At 41.4% G+C, this 17,816-nt stretch overlaps 1 protein-coding gene and 1 pseudogene across 1 annotated transcript in view; one reads left to right on the forward strand and one right to left on the reverse strand.

Moving 5' to 3' along the window:
* The window catches only part of Tpd52l1 (TPD52 like 1), a 304,489-nt gene that overhangs the window by 21,158 nt on the left and 265,515 nt on the right, over nucleotides 1-17,816 (reverse strand). The window lies entirely within an intron of this gene.
* LOC127215009 (cofilin-1-like) lies at nucleotides 11,766-13,700 on the forward strand (annotated as a pseudogene).

The following is a 17,816-nucleotide window of genomic DNA, read 5'->3' on the forward strand; positions in this document are numbered from 1 at the left end:
TGGGCTCTCAACTTAAGGTCTGAATGTAGCTTTCCTTGACAATCAGATAGTCCTGGCAACTCTTTTTCCACAAATAGTCAGAACAATGGGACCAGGGTGTAGGGCCTTGGAAGGACGTGTTGGGTGCCCCTCTCCACATTAGTTTGTTCATTGTCCCACAGCTGCCATTCACAGCCTTTAGAGAAGGTCGCTGCTTATCAGAAGAGTAGGGTTTCGACTGCTAGAATGCTTTGTGACTCTCAGTCATTCTCCCTGCCTCCACCTCTTTAGAACTGTTCCTTGAGACGCCCTCAAGCCAAAAAGGTGACACAATTTGCATTTGCCTCAATGCCTCCACAGAGCCTCTCCAAGATTATTTTACACTCAGACATATTATACTATTTTCCCCCACAGGATTGCCAGTTAGAAATGGGAGCCGAAATGTATCCTATACCCTACAATTGTACGTACAAAGTCCTAACGTCTGAAGGGGAACAATGTCATCCTATCTATGGAATCTAGCTGCCTAGTGAAATATTCAGCAAATATTTATTGTGTGGAAGTATCTGATTTAAATGTCAGTGTGCTCTAAATTACTTCGCTGCTCTCCAAATTCCCTTTTCAAGCTCCTCAAGATTGCCTCTCTTCCTCTTCTCACCTAAGTCCGTAAATACACACTGCATTGTCTAGCTTATCATTGGCAAAGAAGCAAGCTCCACTTGGATGATCCAGGCTCCTGGCTCATTAATGCTGAATTGTAAGCTATCAGGGATGGAAAACATGAACATAAAATTATGTTCATCAGCATAGAGAACGGAACCTTCCAATTATGAATAGTCATGTAAAAGGTTGAGAGGAATGACTTAATTTTTCAAAAAAAAAAAGCCAACAAAAATGATACTTGCTTCTTTTTATGTCTGAGCCACAAATCTCTGCAGTATCGAGTGACAGCTGCCCCTATGTACACTGTGGTTAACACTGGTCTCCTTTACCACCCAAACTTCATGAGACAGGGTGCTGTATTTACTTTGTTCATTTCTCCATTTCTAGTGCCTGTTGAATACCATTGTCTTATTATTATTGAATTACAAATCAATAAAATATAACCACAAAACTGGCTAGATGTTTACATAACTAGTGCATAATCAAAAACACAAACTTTGTGAACAAGGTTACTCCAAATTGTACTAATTTCTTCCGTGGAGTTGAGGTGGGTGTTCAGAATAAGGCTCTTTAGCTGATGTTTCAAACTCTTTTACCAAACAGTAGTGACTTCTGTCATGCCATATTTAACATACCTGAGACCAGGAACATGCTCTTTCTGGAGTCAAAGGTTCACTCATATAACACATTTCTAGATGATAGCAAGAGGCTGGCTTGGCAGATAGTAATCTCTAGTTCCTCCCCTTCGATATTTCTGAGAAAGATCTTGAAGAGCCTGGTCCTAATGGCATTGATAGAAGAGAATAGTAGAGTCAAGCCCGATACTCTTACATTCTTACTGCAGTAAGAATGATAGAAACACCATGGACAGAGGCAATCAGCTTCTTCCTCTGCAGTTCTGAGTTACTGAGGAATATAAGTCCTCTGGTTTCTTCCCTCTTCTTTGCATTTACCTGCCATTGTGTGGTCCAAGGCTAAAAACTGATTTATTTTCTTCTTTCTTCAATCCTGGTTTATCAGATTGCTTCCTGACTTTTTCACACCAAAGTAACTGTTTTATTTGTTTATTTTAACCAGGTGTCAAAAGAGTTTTGTCTGGTTTTTATGTCTTAGTTATTTTTTCATACTTAGTTTTTAATGTTTAGAGCTATGTATTTTAGTGTGTGTGCAACTGGTAATTAATTTTTTAATTTATGTCTCACTTTAAACACTCCAGAGTTTTTACTCAAAAGATGATAAGCTTTTATCACAAAATGTTGCTAGATCAGCAGGATGCAAAGAAACTTGCCCCATATCCCATGGATGCTTGTCCCTGTAGTGTATATGCATTTCATTAAAATACTGAAGTTATTTCCTGGGGACTCATGCGAGTTGGTGTCTAAAGTTTGGAATTATATATAGTAGCTGTCACATTGGGATCAATAAAGGAACTTCTCATTTAGTACCAATTAAATTAAGCATTCTGGGCCTTGAAAGTGACATTAATGTGTGGCTAGGAATAAGAACACTGTATACAGGTCTTTATCTCAGTATCTGACTCCCAAGTTTTTATTATACTAGAACAAATTAGGGGGTTGTTCCATGTGGCAGTCACAGCAAAGTAAAATTTCTCAGCATTAAATATAAAAAAGAAAGAAAAGAAAATGTAAAAAGACAGATCCAACCTCAGAGGCTGATCAGTAGCTGTGTAAAAGGACGTTGGACCTGAGTCCAGAAGTGCTGGAATGAAAAGTCGAAGTGGGTGGTGATCTTCTCCCTGGAAACTCTTGCCTTTCCAGAAAACCTTTCTGTAGCAGACAGCTGTGCCTAGCCTATAGGTGATGGCAGAGTGAACTCCATTTTAAGATGTCTTAGGATTAAATTCCCCTTAGTCAGATAAACACTCAACACATCATTTGTTTCCCCATGATACTCTTCAAGCCAAACGAGGCTGCATTCAGGAGCTTCCCCTTTGTCCTGCACACACTCCACTGCTAACCTTTCAGTGGTCACTAAAGTCATAATGCTGCCAAGTGCATGCAACTAGTGTCCCTACAGGACATCCCCAGGTCCCAAGCCTTCAAGTCTTCCCATGTGGAATGTGCAAACAAGCATGGTTTCTGCCTCCAGGTTCCTGCCTTTAAGTCCCTGTCTTGAGTTCCTGTCTGGACATGCCTCAGTGATAAACCTTGGTTTCCCCCAAACTGCTTTGGGTTAGTGTTTTATTATAGAAACATAAAGCAATTTTGAAACTGAAAAATAAGTCCCAAGAACTGATGTAGTTATTAAAAATTCTCAGGGTTACCCTGACTCCTAAGACCATGAATGAATATGAGAATGCAAAAACAAAATGCAGACCAGAATGATGTTGCGTATTTTGTGAAATATGGAAATTCTCTAATTTGATGCAACCACAACTGAAACTAGGAGACGACTTGACAAAACTTATACATGCCTCTGAAGTACTGGAGCCACAAACTATCTGATTCAGCACTGTGGCTTACTTATGGAACAGAGAAGGCATACCATAACTAAGAGTCTGTGAGCAAAGAGGATCCTAAAATTGGTCTTAGTATTTCAGCAAATTCAATGAAGTCTGACTTGCTGCCATGGTCTTCTTTTCCACTTCTGCAAGATTAATGAATCACTTAAAGATGAAAATGTGATTTCTCCTGACATTACAGTAAGCTCTAACAGCACAGGAATTTGTAAGAGTAACAAGATGAACTCTTGATGCTTAAGAGACTGGAGAACACAGCCTCACAATATTTTCCAATGCTCTTCTGTGTTTAACCTTTTCAAGAGTTTTGTAATATGTCAAAAACATGTGTTTCCAAAAGTCAGTGAAATTATGCTCAGTCCCTCACTTTTTAAAATATCTGCCTTACATATAGTTCAAGCTGGCCCTAAGCTGGATCCTCCTGCCTCCATCTCCCAAGTGCAGGATCACAGATGTGAGCCGCCACACCCAGCTTAGTTTCAGACATTTTCAATTTGTGATTACCCAACCAAAGCTGGTGCTTCACATTCCTACTTCTCCTACTTTGCTTTTAGTGGTTGTTATCGATGGGTTCAGTGAGATGACTCAGTCGGTAAAGGCACTTGCTGTCACTCCTGACGACCTGAGTTTGATCCCCTGGGCCAGTGGTTCTCAACCTTCCTGATGCTGCCAACCTTTCATACAGCTCCTCACGTTGTGGCCCCAACCCTAAAGTTATGTCATTGCTACTTCATAACTGTTGCTACTGGTGTGACTCATAGGGTGAATAATATTTCTGATAGTCCATGACCCCTTTATTCAATACTCAAAGGAGGTCACAACCCACAGGTAGAGAATCCTTTACATGGCCCCACGTGATGGAAAAAGGAAGGACAGACTTGATAGCACAAGTTGTCTGCTGACCCCCACACGTGCAGCATGATACATGGGTGTCTATGTGAGAATGCAGGCACACGTGTGCGTACATAAACACACACACACACACACACCACACAAACATAATTTACCATTTTATATTTGCATTTTAAAAAGTCTTTATGTTCAGAATAAAGCTGGAGTGACTCATATGGCCCTTGCATCCTACACTCCCCTTCATTTTCAATGTCCCTAACTAGGACGATGCTTTGCTTTCTGCTCTGCCATGCCCTTTCCCACCAAACCTGACTCTTCCCACTACTCCTTGCTTCTTTACCAGGACTCACCCTTCCAAGTCACATTCCCCCAGTAGCTATGGGAATTCAGTTGACCAGTGTCATGCTTCATTATGCAGTTCCTTTCATGAACTGCATCTCTGTTCTGGATTCCTTTTCTGGTCCTTAATGTACCTAACACATAAAAGATACTAATTATGTTGAATTATCTCAAATGAATCTTACCCTCAAGTTATATGCTTTAGAGAAAGTTATGGCACTTGGAGATAACAGAGAACTTTAAAATTGTGTATTTACAAACATTTATTAAATGGTTTGATCCAGTTGGAGGAGGACTTTTTAAAACTTGGCCAAAAACGGAAGTTGAGTCTCCAAATACTTATTTGTATAAGAGATTTTAAGCCTTGGAACCAATTCTGAACATGGCTGTCTAAGGATGTTCCTAACTTGGTTGGATTTCCAGTTCCTGTAATAAAATACCCCAAAAGAAATCAACTTAAGAGAGAAGGTGGTTATTCTGGTTCATGGTTCTGGGAATTGATCCTAGATTCTCTGTGAGAGCAGTCAGTGCTCTTAACCATTGAGCCATCTCTTGAGTTCAGGATAAGTGAGGATATTTTAAATGTTGAAGTAAGTTCCCTCAAGTACTTATTAATAACTTTATACTAAGTAGTTTTTTTTGTTTTGTTTGATTATTTTTAGGCAGCTGTCTTTATCTAATGGAGAAAGGGAACATCACTCAAGCTAGGATGCATTGATGTCATGAGCTTCCTTATCTTGATGCTCCAAGAAAAACAGAACCTGAGGATAATCATGAGTAAATCTTAAAAAGCTCAGGGCTGTACTTTAAGAAAATGCACAGAAACCAGAAAGCACTGAAGTACGGTTCCAAGTAAAGGAGACTAAAGAGACATAGTAATGAGACTCAGACAAGCCTAGTTAGGCTCTCAGTTTGAAAAGGAATGTTATTGGATAATTGGTGAAAATGGAATGGAGTATATGACTTTGATTAGTAGCCAATTAATGTTCACTTTCTGATGCCTAAGTCTAGAATTTAACTAAGGTAAAATAAATTATTGAAGAGAACATCCTAAGGTATGGCATCTTGTAAATACTTGTATCCATCCAATAAAAAATGTCTAGCCCATTGGCTTTGCTGTCGAAGAACAGTAGGCTCACATGGCTCTGAGAGACAGAGTTGAGTTGTATAATAACCAACCCCCTTATATAACTTTGTTGCTGGAATCAAACATGATGAATCATTTCTTACCTGAGGTCATGATGCCCTCAGGGACCGCATGTCAAATATCCTGCATAACAGATACTTACATTACAGTTTGTAACACTAACACAATTACAGTTGTGAAGCAGCAATGAAATATTTTATGGTTGGGGTCACCAGAACATAAAGAATCACATTACAGGGGGACAGCATTAGGAAAGTTGAGGGCCACTGTGCTAAAATAAAATAAGATGGTGTCAAGTTATTGGATGAAAAACATTATTTTATTAGAAATTAAGTCTAATTATCTTTTAGTTTTGAAACCAGAAACATTACAGCTATTCTCAAATAATCATGTAATCATTTAACTTGGTTGTGTGTTTATAGCAGATTGAATTCCATAGTATACCAAGGAATGTAAAACTTTAAAGTTCTTTCATCTTGTGTAGCATCCATTGTATAGGCATGTTGAAAATCACAGTGTGAGTATGGTTTATGAGGATAAGAGAGACTGAGGTGCTTCCTGGAGAACTATGTTAGCCAGCTTTTCATTGCTGTAATAAAATATCAGAGGCAATCAACTTATGAAGAAGAAAGGTGTGTTTGTCCATGGTTTGGGAGGTTCTAGCTTGCTTTGGGGCCTATACCGAGGCAGTACGTGGTGGTGCAAGCTGCTCACTTTACGTTGATCGAGAAGGAGAGGAGAAGGAGGAGGAAGACAAGGAACAGAAGCCAGAGTTGGAGTCAGGTTTCTAACATTCCCTTCCATGCTTCTCAAGCAAGACTTTGTAGGCTATTAGCTCTAGAATATTGGACTATTGACCTAGATATGATTATTTTGAGCTATCTGAACCTGGGTCCAGAATCCTCTTGTCAGCCCCTGCTGTCCATCGGGACAGCTGCTCTCTGGGGTCCACTGTCCCTCGTCCTTCTTCCTTAGCACTCAGCTCTTTTCCTTCTTTCTAATGGCTGCCATAAACACACACATGTTGTCTAACAAGACCACACCAGTCCTACCATCAACAGTCTGAAGAAGAACTGCCTTGGAACCTTAGAAGCAAAGAAAAGAGAGATGGTGGGAGAGGGACAAACTTAAATGGACATATTCTTCTACTAGCTACAGTGATGTGGGTTGTCTAATCCTATAGCTGGGAGAATGTGCAAAGGAATCCTCTTTGTTCTCACCATGCTAACTGCTTGCTTTTCTTGGAATATTCAGCACCAGCTATTATGGCAATGATACTTTTCCCTGTCTAACCTAGTTCTGCGTATATGTTGTCCCTGGGTTTATAGCTAGTAGTGGAATAAATTAAAGGCAAACTTGACTATTTTGACACTGAGGCTTCCCCCACCCAGCCCTAGGCCTGACAAACTCCTATTCATTCTTCAGATGAGAGCCAACAATTCAAGGAAAAATTTTCACAACCCAACCTCATGTCTTTCTTCCTTCTTCTATCACACCTCCACCGTGTCATGCTCCTGGATTTTATCTTGTGTAAGGCATTTCTTCTTCCTTCTGATTGGGTATGTGCTGAAGAGTCAAACTTATGCGGATTGGGGGAGCAGAATAAAACACTATATATTTTGCTTTTATAGTACCTGTGCTTCGAAAGTGCAGTTATGGAAGAAGTTGTGGGTTTTGATGCATTGATGAATTGTCTTAAACTAACTGAGTTCTGAGTAAGCCATGACATTTAGAAAGGAAGCAGGGAATTCTGAAGGGGTAATGTGGTGTTGGTGAGTGTATTATACAACCCTAGGTTGCTGGAGAGTCTAGAGAGTGGGACACTGTCAGTTCTTTGCATTTGTGCTGTCTGGTGAGGGAGGAACAGAACTCTGGTCCTGAGTCTTCTCATTGGCTGAGGGACATGGAGTAATCATTTTAATTCTCTAAGCATCGTTTTCCTTTCAGAACAATTTCTGATCTGGAAGCTAGAGTTAGTTATTTCCTTCCAAAAACAGAGTTAACAGTGCTTACTAAATATTTTTTTTAAAAGCAGGTAAAATAAGGATAAGTTCTTATACAAAGTTTAAATCCCTTCATCACCAAAAAAAAAAAAAAAAAAAAAAAAAAAAATACAAAGGCTTCACTAGGAAGGCAAAGAAATGTGTTTACAATTGGATCCATTGCATTTGAAATTTATGAGAAAACAAAAGAACTATCTTTGCAGGCCAATTTAGCAATGACTCCAAAGGGCTGAGCATGCATACTTCAGGAAGCCTGTGATTTTTATCAGCTGTATGATCCTAGCTGACAATAGCATATTTAGCAAACACGGTATATCGAATTAGTGTGGGCAGCAGTGTGAGTTCTCTTTCCCATAGACTAACTGACCTCTTCCTTTTTGAATTCCATGCAGTTTCTCTGTTAGCATCAAGCCAGAATTATGGAAAAATGTATAAAACAAAAAAGTCTAGGACAAGGCTTGCATAGATTGCTGACTGTCATTCTTGGGTTAGATTTTATGAACTCCTTCATGGAAGACCATGGTTTGTTTGTTTTCTCATGTATTTGATGATAGAGGAACACTGAACCAAACCATTGTGGCGAGGCTCACAAATATTTAAATGTCCTAAGTGACCACAGAGAGGGATTTGTGACAGGCTAAAAAAAATGAATCTAAATTATATATATTCAAAAGTAAGTTGCTGTCTTTAACATTTGGCTGAATTGTGATGAAAATGAGAGAAGTTGCCAGTAGACCATGCAGTCATGTGAAAGACAGCATAGACTACTGTATGATGCAGCACATGGAGACCAAAGCCTCATAAGGATGGGGAACCAAGCCCCACACCTCCACTGAGACGTGAGCGTTCATTGCTGTCGTGTGTTACTTCTGTAGTGCTTGGCATTTTTTCCTCATTGGCTTAAATACTGTTCTATCTATCATTGTTTCTTCTCTGTAGCCTCATAGACGTACTTACCTTTCTCCTCGGTCTAAACAGTTCCTCCCAGGGTCCTCTGTTAAAACTGGCACAGCAGTTGTCTTCGTTAAGATTTCTATTGCTGTGAAGAGACACTATGGTTTATGAATTCTTATAACGGAAAAACATTTAATTGGGATGGCTCACATTTTCAGAGGTTTACTCCATTTTCATCACGGTGGGACATGGCAGTGTGACAGAAAGAGATGAAAGTCCTACACCCTGACCTGCAGGCAACAGCAAGTGGTCTACACTAGGTGGAGCATTAGGAGACCTCATAGCCCACACCCACAGAACACACTTCCTCCAACAAGACCACTCCTCCTAATAGTGACACTCCTTATCAGCTTATGGAGACCGACTACATTCAGACTACCACGGAGATCATGAATTCCTTTAGTCTGCTCTTACTGAGGAACGTTTTTCTTTCTCCCTCAAGTGTGACAGATTTTCTGAGTACATTAGTCTAGGTTGGCAGGACCTGAAATATCACCACAAGCCTTCCTGGCTTTTTTTAACTTTTTTTCTGTCGAGAAATCTCTTATTTTGATGAGCTTCCCTTTATATATAGCATGATGTTTCTGGAAGCTTCAGACTTGTTTCATGTGTTCTGTTTATGTAGTGTTTTAACTAGAATATGATGTGGGAGGTTCTTTTAGTTTTTGTTTGATGTTATAAATGCTTCAAACACCCACATGGACATCTCTTTTTCAAGATTTGAGACATTTTCTGCTATAATTTTGTTGGAAATGCTTTCTGTTCCTTTAGCATGAAATTATATTTTTCTTCTTCTATGTCCATTATTCATATATTTTGTCTTTTCATCTGTGTTCCATAGATATATCACAATTTCATTCTTTCTTAAACTTATCTGTTTTATTTTGGTGGGTTATACTTTATATAAGATTTATTTTTCCTCAATTTCATTCGCTCTTAAATTTTTCTTTGTTATTTTGGTGGGTTATACTTTATATAAGACTTATTTTTCCTCTTGCAGGTTTCAGTACTTTCTGTTTAGTGTTTGAACTGTCTGTCATGGGGAGATATTTTTCTGTTCTTGTCTATTTGGTGTTTTATGAGCCTCTTGTATCTGTATGGGTGCGTCTTTCATTAGTTTTGGGAAGTTTTGCTCTATGATCTTGTTGAAGATCTGGTTCATGCCATTGACTTGGGGTTCTTTCCCCTCATCTATGCCTATAGTGTGAAGATTCCCTAATTCCCTACATGTTCCTTTCCTGTGGCCCTTTTAAAATTTTCATATTCTTTGCTTGTTTAGTCTGTTTTCTCTACTTTATCCTTGAGTCTCATATTCTCTCTTCTATTTGATCCAGTCTATTTATAATACTTTTCTTTTGAGTTTTCTAGTTGGGTTATTAAATTTTGCAACTCTTGTCTTCTTTTCAGCTTGAGTCTTTTCAGTATTTCTATCTCCTTATTGGATTTGCTATTGAAGTTCTGCATCTTTTATGTCATGTCATTAAGCCCTATGTTTGTGTTTCCTTGGGCATCAGTTACATGACCATTCTGCTTGAGTCTATTCTCTTTTTAAATTCACTGACATATCTGTTTATGTCCTCTTCAAAGTCCTTAAATTCTTTGATGGAGTTTATGATTATTTTTTTTAATTTTGCATCCTAAGGTTTATTTAGATGATTCTCTTTGGAGAAATTTCTACAGTAATGATGGCTTGAGGGAAATACACTGCTTGACTTTTCATACTATTTTATGATGAGACCTGGGCAAGCAGATTTCTTACATTGGTTGTATGTCTGGTGTGGACAGAGGAGGCTGGGCTGGTATCAGTAATTTGGCAGGGCACAGATGGGGTTCACCAGGCTGGACTGGGTTCTTTTTGTGGCACCTAGTGTAGGTCTACAACGTAGAAAGTGTGAAGGCAGGGAAGGATCAGACAGACCCACTACTCTGGGGGCAGACCATAGTTTATATGCACTAGACTGGGCTTAGAAAATGAATCTGCTACAACCAGCTATAAGGCAACTAGAGTTGGGAGTAGTTGTGCCAGGGAGTACAAGGTTACCCATGTCTCTGTGCCACATGGGCTTGCTATAGGGTCCCTGGCAGGAAGAGGTCTGTGGTTCAGTGAGTTACAAAGGGGGGAGAGTCTGGGTGAAGGTCATGATCCCTGGCAAGCAGCTTAGGCATGCTGGAGTTGAAATACTGGCTGAACTTAAAAGAAAACATAAACAACCAACCAACCAAGCAAAAATCATCCTTACTCTTTAAACGGCAATGTATGCAGTGTTCAACACGGACTAGGGTTGAGATGCCATTTTCCCCTGAAGGGCTGCTGTTTGGGGATACCAGGCTTTATCTTCACTACTCCTCTGAGAGTAGAAGAATGTCATCAAAACTAATCATTAACAAAGGATACTAGTAGTCAAATGAAAAAATAATAATAATCACCACTTAAGCATCATCCATGTTAAGTAGAGGAACACCGTGTGTTTGCTGATGCATTAGCTACTGTGACTGCATAGGAAGGAAATGAATACAGAAAGACAAGTCATTAATAATGAGCTAGAGAAAAGCCAGGAGAAGAAATGTGTGAACTGCTGTGACATAATCCTTCTGTACACTGCAAATTACACTGTGATTGGTTTAATAAAGAAGCGGACTGGCCAATAGCTGGGAAGAATAAGGTTAGGTGGGAAAACCAGACAAAGAACACTAGGAAGAAGGGCAGTGTCAAAGGAGTCACCAGCAAGACATGGAGAGGAAACAGGAGGTGCAAGATGGAAGAGAGGTAACGCCATTCAACAGAATGCAGATTAATATAAATGAGCTAATTTAAATTGTAAGAGCTAGTTAGTAATAAGCCTGAGCTATCAGGCAGTCATTAACAGTTAATATTAAGTCTCCATGTCAGTTATGTGGGAACTGGTAGATATTTGGGAACCAGTGAACATACGAGGAGGTGGTGAGGCAGGAGATGAGGCAGTCTGGGCTTAGACTCTAAAGAAAGACTCAGGGAAAGACATGTAATCGGTAACTTCAGTCACAGAGTGTACAGGCAGATGAGAAGAGAAAGGGAGGAGGAGCAGGGAGAGGACAAGAACAGAGCAGGACAAAGTGAGTTTTGTTTGTCTTTTAATTGGCAGCGAGTAGTGAACAAAAGGAAATAAGGCTAGAGGGGCTACAGATTGTGCATTCTGCCCTGTTTGCTGCTCTACCCTGAGTCTCAATGTGATTTCCTGGCCTCACGAATGTCTATCACACTCAGAGAGCTCTGTGTGAGCCTGAGTCTCAGGTGTTGCCCACACCTCTGGAAGGTCCTTTAGAAGACTAGCTGCCCCTACTTGCCTCTCCCTGAACATCTCTTTGCAAAATGAGGCGCCAGATGCTGGTCCAGTCTTCACCGGTTGACTTGTGGATGTTGGACCCATGCCTGCCGGTGCTATACTCCCTTGAGGTTCCGTATGCCGGTCGAATCCCGAGTCTTTTCCCCTGATGACTCTGCCTCCAATCAGGGTTCCAGCTTGCTGAACTCAGTATGGTTCTGATCACGAGTGTCTTCCCTTTAGACTGCAGGTATTAATCTGGCCAGGTTTTAGTGTGTAGTCCCGTGACACATCCAGTGGGGTTTCCCTAACAGGCCGTTCACAGAGGGCCTGGGGCTGTCAAGCGCTGACTCAGCGGGGATCTTTTTGAAAAGGTACCTGCAGCTGCTCCGTGAAGTAGAGCAGTGGCAGTGGGCATCTCCTCTTCCCTCAGCGTGGGCACTTCCCCTTCCCTTGTTTTCTGCCCTTTACAATGTCTGCTACTGAAAGTGCAAGTCCAGATTTTTCTGAGCCTGCCTTAAGCTGTGGCTTCTACCATCTGCTGTGGTGGGTTCCTGTCACTAAGAGAAAAGAGCTCCCCAGACGGTGCCAGTCCCTCTGGGACTGACTCTAGACTTTCTCTCTTCTGTGAAGTCCCTCATGTTATGTTGTTGTTAAAGCTGGAGATATTTCAGCATCGCCCACCTCTTCTGATATCTGCTTCCATCCCCCACTCCTCACCCCCCCACTCCCCAACCCCCCCACCCCCCCTCCATTGCCCTTTATTCTCTGGAGATTCCAGCAGACCTCTCCTCCCCTGCTCTGCCATCTTCTGAAGAGCTCTATCTACCTGCCTCTGCTTCTACTTTACCCTTAGAAATGTTGTGTGAAAATCTGGAATAAGTGAGAGATGGTTCTTAGCACAGGTTAGAACTCTGTCCTTTTCACTTGACAGGTGACTATGTGGAGAAGGGCATTTCTTTTCGAAGCAATTTGTAATCTTACTCTTGGAAATCTTGCACTTTTCTGCTGGGCCTCTTCTATCTAGGCCAGGCTTGAGGGGAGGGGGTAGGATGGGGCTCTTATCTGGTCTGAAACCCTTCATAAGTCCTTCCTTTTGCCCACACCTCTCTGCTCAGCAGGTGCCGGTCTTACCCTTCTACCATATCTCGCTCTCCTTCATCTTAGCCATCCCCAGGCTCCATCCAGCCATCTCTCTGCTGTGAGTGGTCCTTTCTGCTTCCGTTCCTTTTGAAACCCTCCTTAGTCTGAGTGATGGCTGCTCTTCTCTCTTCACATTGCCCCTGACAATAGGATATTCAGAGAAGACATTAAGATCACGATCATTTAAATGCTTGTATAATTTCTGTACCACATGTCTTCCTCTTGCCCTGTGTGTGGCTACATTCCCTGTATTGTTTTGTATTCATATAGAAACTTTTGTTTTGGTTTCAGTCAGATGCTCACAGCGGCAGCTGAGGCTTGATTCTTCTTTAGCTGTCTCCTTGTCTCATTTTTGCAACCAGAAACAAGGCCTCTGGTGTGGCTGTCGCTGATGGTGTTATCAAGCTGCTCAAGGACATGAAATTGATCCTCAATGCCAGAAGAAGTGAAGAAACAGAAGAAGGCAGTGCTCTTCTGCCTGAGTGAGGACAAGAACATCATCCTGGAGGAGGACAAGGAGATCCTGGTGGGTCATGTGGGGCAGACTGTGGACGACCCCTACAGCACTTTGTCAAGATGCTGCCAGACAAGGACTGCCACTATACTCTCTTTGATGTAACCTACCAGACCAAGGAGAGCAAGAAGGAGGACCTGAGTGTGCATCTCTTAAGAGCAAGATGATTTATGCCAGCCCCAAGGAAGCCATCATGAAAACTCTGACAAGAATCAACCATGAACCACAAACCAACTGCTACGAGGAAGTCAAGGACTCCTGCGCCCTGGCAGAGAAACTAGGAGGCAACGCTGGCTGTTGTCTCCTGGAGGGCAAGCTTTTGTGAGCCACCTCCAGGTCCCTGCCTGGAACATCTAGCAGCCACAGACCTACTCTTGGGTGTTTCAGTCTGCCCCTTTCCTGCCAGGCCAGAGGAGCTAGGAGGGGACCCTATCAGAGGGAGGGTAATCTGTCACCCCAGTGGCCAAATGTCTTCCCCATCCCTGGCAGATCTGGCCTTCCCGAACCGCTTCTGGTCTGATTCCTCTTGAGCGGACACAGACCAAATCCCTTCCCAGGCACCCAGTTTGAGGGTAGCCTGTATTTTTTAATGACACACCTACTCCTCACCCTCACCCCTGAATTCCATGTAGTCAACTTCTAACCAGAAGAGTGACTCTGTGCTTGTCTGTTTAGTTCTGTGTGCAAATGGAATATGGACATGACCTTCTCTGTGTCAGCTGCTTGTCCTCCCCTTTCCACTCATGAAAGCAAGGCCAGTGAGGAACCTTCCATTTTAAACAACAACAAAAGACATTTCCGTTTTAACCCCAGTGGGATGACCTGGTAAACTTTACTTTCTGTGTTAAAGGTTTTGAGCTGCACAGAGTGTATATTTGGGCAAATGACTCTTTTGGCTGTTGTAACCAGTCGGGCATAATTTAAAGAAAAACAAGATAACACTGAATTTTGGACTGCTTTTATGGAATTGGCTTATTTTCTAAGTTTTGGCCAGCACATACAACTTTCATGGTAGAGTCACTCAAATCTACACAATTAAATAGAACAGTCTGAAGTGGTGAAAATTCCTGATTGCATTCACTTCTAAATGAAAACAGTTGTGTCACTTTTAAGAACACATAGTGATGTGACTCATTCAGAAAGTATTAACAATAGTTGTTCGGAAGACCTACAGTATTAGCATAACAGTCAATAGGCCAAGTTTTAAATCGAATGCCTCAAGGCCTTACTGTGAATCCCAATTTCCTTTGTAAAAACTTTATGTCCCTGGCCACGTCCATCAGTTTCCACACAGCAACATCTTCTGGATCAGTTCAGATGATACCAGGAAATATAAACAGCGGCTCAAGAGATGGCTATGAGCACCCATGTCTGGAGACACACAATTTTTAGTAACTCCAGCTCTAGGGGATCCGACACCCTCTTCTGATCTCTGCAGACATCTGCACTCATTGCACACACACACACACACACACACACACACACAAAACTACAAAAGAAATGTGGCTAATATTAATATTTTCATTTGTTTCTTTCAAAAGTTGTTATTAATTTCTATATATTATAGTAACTATGTTTGTCATTTACTAAGCAAACTCCTCATAGCTTCTTGTCTGAATTATATCTTCTATTATTAATAAGAGAGTTAAATGAATGTAAATTAAAGTGACAAGGATGAGAATACTTTTTCTCAGCTTCCTCAACCGTGCCGTTCCTAAAATCTTCAGTCAGGTTTGAGCAGACAGTTGTGGTGATATGTTGTTTATGATCTAATAAAGCTTGCCTGGAGATCAGAATGCAAAACTAGCTACAGTTATAGAGGCCAGGCAATGGTAGTCACACTTTTAATCCCAGGACTCAGGAGACAGAGGCAGATGGATCTCAGTGAGTTTAAGGCCACCCAGGTTAAATGAGACTGGATCAGTCTAAAAGAGAAACAGAGCTCATACCTTTAATCCCAGCACTAGAGAGGTATATAAGACAGACAGGGTCTCAGAGCTAGCATTTAGTCTTGAGCATTTAGTCTCCAGTCACATTGAGGGCAGGACTGCCCCAGCTTTGGTAGAGGTAAGAGCTTTCTGGTGGCCTGGCTGCTTTGCTTCTTTAGTCTTCAGCTTGAACCCCAACATTTGTCCCTGGGTTTTATTGTTCATGCTACAAATTGTGGTAGGAGGAAATAGTTTTATGACCAACCTTTCACAGAACCTGAACATGGATCCTGGAGGAATGCTACTTAATGTGGCATGCAGCTGTAAGTCACACCTGCCCTGGAGTTCCTCTAGTCTCTCTCATCCCATTAGCCCACACTCCTGGGGTCAAGCTCTTGTAAACTCAGGGACTGTGAGACTCTGGAGGCACCAGTTCCTTCCGTGTAGATCAGATGTGACTCAGATTGCATTCTCAGGCCAGGAAGGAAAAATGTAGAAATGCACATGGGAAAATAAGCAAGGCCATGCTGAATGAGTTGACTATCCATATTTCTGTGAGAAACAGGGACAAAAGCCTGCATAACCGCTGAAGATTTCCCAGGCATTTCCTCGGCAAAAAGGGTCAAGGGACTTGAAAACATCCAGGAAACAATAGTTAGAAGAAACGTTGGGTTTGGTGCTTATCACTAAATGAGAAATCTTCTGATGACTGTATTTATTTCCACTTTCTCCAGCATAGCAGCTACCTCAAGGTTATCATTGTCCTTACTATAGTGGAGGAGGCAGAACACAGCCCTACAATGAGTCTGAAGATTAGTCTTCTCTTTGGAAGGGAAAACAAAACAACTAATTCTGGAACTCTGGAAAGTCTCATCCACCTAGACAACATCAACTCTCTCTCTCTCTGTGTGTGTGTGTGTGTGTGTAAGTATGTGTGAGTGCGAAATGTGCATATGCATGTGTATTCATGTTCCTGTATACACACAGAGGTCACAGGAGAACTCACCACCTTATTCCTTTGAAAAAAAGAGTTGCTCATTGAACCAGTAGGTAAGGTATGGCAATCTTTCTGTCCTGGCCACTACAGAACAAAGGTTACAGACATTCATGAAACCCTGAAGGGTTGTTTCTGCCAGTACTGAGAATTTGACCTCAGTTCTTCCTGTTTGAGCCGCAAGTGCCCTTAACCATGAATCATCTCTCTAGCCCCTTATTTTCTTCTATCATTGTATTTATTCATTTACTGAGCATTCGCTGCTATTTTTAGCAATCATTTTGAGAAGATTAAAAACCTTTCAGTACAAATGAACTTTCCATTTCTTTGAAATGCTGTTGCCTCCTAAATGCATCTGGTCCTTTCCTGACCTGGTCTTCAATAACAAAGGCAGTATGGTAGCAGCTCCTCACACTATCTCTTAAGCCATGTTTCACAGACTGTGTCAATACCTCCCATTTGTGATCAGATTGAAGGGCTTTTCAGGAATCTCAAATAGTTCAGGTTGTAGTTAGAGATTTATTATTTTTTCCTATCTCTCACCTGGTTGTCTGAAATTTGTCACTGGGCTGGTGAGTTATTATCAACCTTATACAAACTAGAGTCGCCTGGGAAGAAGAAACCTCAGTTGAAGAATGGCTTCCATCAGATTGGCCTGTGGACCAGGGCTGCAAGGCATTTTCTTGATTGCTAATTGGTAGATGGTGGCCCAACCCACCATGGTGGTATCATCCCTAGGCCTGGGCAGTAAGAGAAAAATAGTTGAGCAAGCTAGAGAAAGCAAGCCAGTAAGCAGCGTTCCTTAGTGGTCTCTACTTCATTTCCTGCTTCCAGGTTCCTGCCTTGAACTCCTGCCTTGGCTTCTCTCGTACAAGCTGTAAGGAGAAAAAAAAACCTTCTCCTCACCAACTTGCTTTTGGTCAGCGTTCCATCATCTCAACAGAGAAGCAAACAAGGACAGACACTTAGTTGTTTACTCACTAGCAGTAGAACCATAATCCATCAGAAATGTTGTGTGTTGTCTTGAGGAAATTTCAGTACACTCTTCATCTGCCCCGATCTTAGGAATCACCTTGTCCAAGGGCAATAGACATACTGTATCAGGTTCTCCCAGTGTGGATTCATTTAGCTAACAAGGAGTGATAGAGTCAGGAATCTAAAGGTTTCCAACACTGTTGTTTAGACGGTGGGACATAATAGAAAACACAAGCCTGTGCATGTGGTGTGTGTGTGTGTGTGTGTGTGTGTGTGTGTGTGTGTGTGTGTAAATATATGGTATGTCACAGAATAAGGAAATATAATATACTTAATGCAGTTTTAACTTTACTGTGCTTAAACTCCGAATTCCTAGTATCCATCTGCTTTTAAATCTCTGAACGTTTCCAGTCTCCACCAATGTTAAGTTCCATCCCATCCTTAAACCTTCTTTCACGTCACAGGCATAATCCATCAGAATATCTGTTGACTCTGTCTGTTTATAACACAGATCTAGCTAGCCCCCTTGCTCCAAACCACTGTA

The sequence above is a fragment of the Phodopus roborovskii genome, unplaced genomic scaffold (assembly GCF_943737965.1).
Source record: "Phodopus roborovskii unplaced genomic scaffold, PHOROB, whole genome shotgun sequence".
NCBI classification, from domain to species: Eukaryota; Metazoa; Chordata; class Mammalia; order Rodentia; family Cricetidae; genus Phodopus; species Phodopus roborovskii.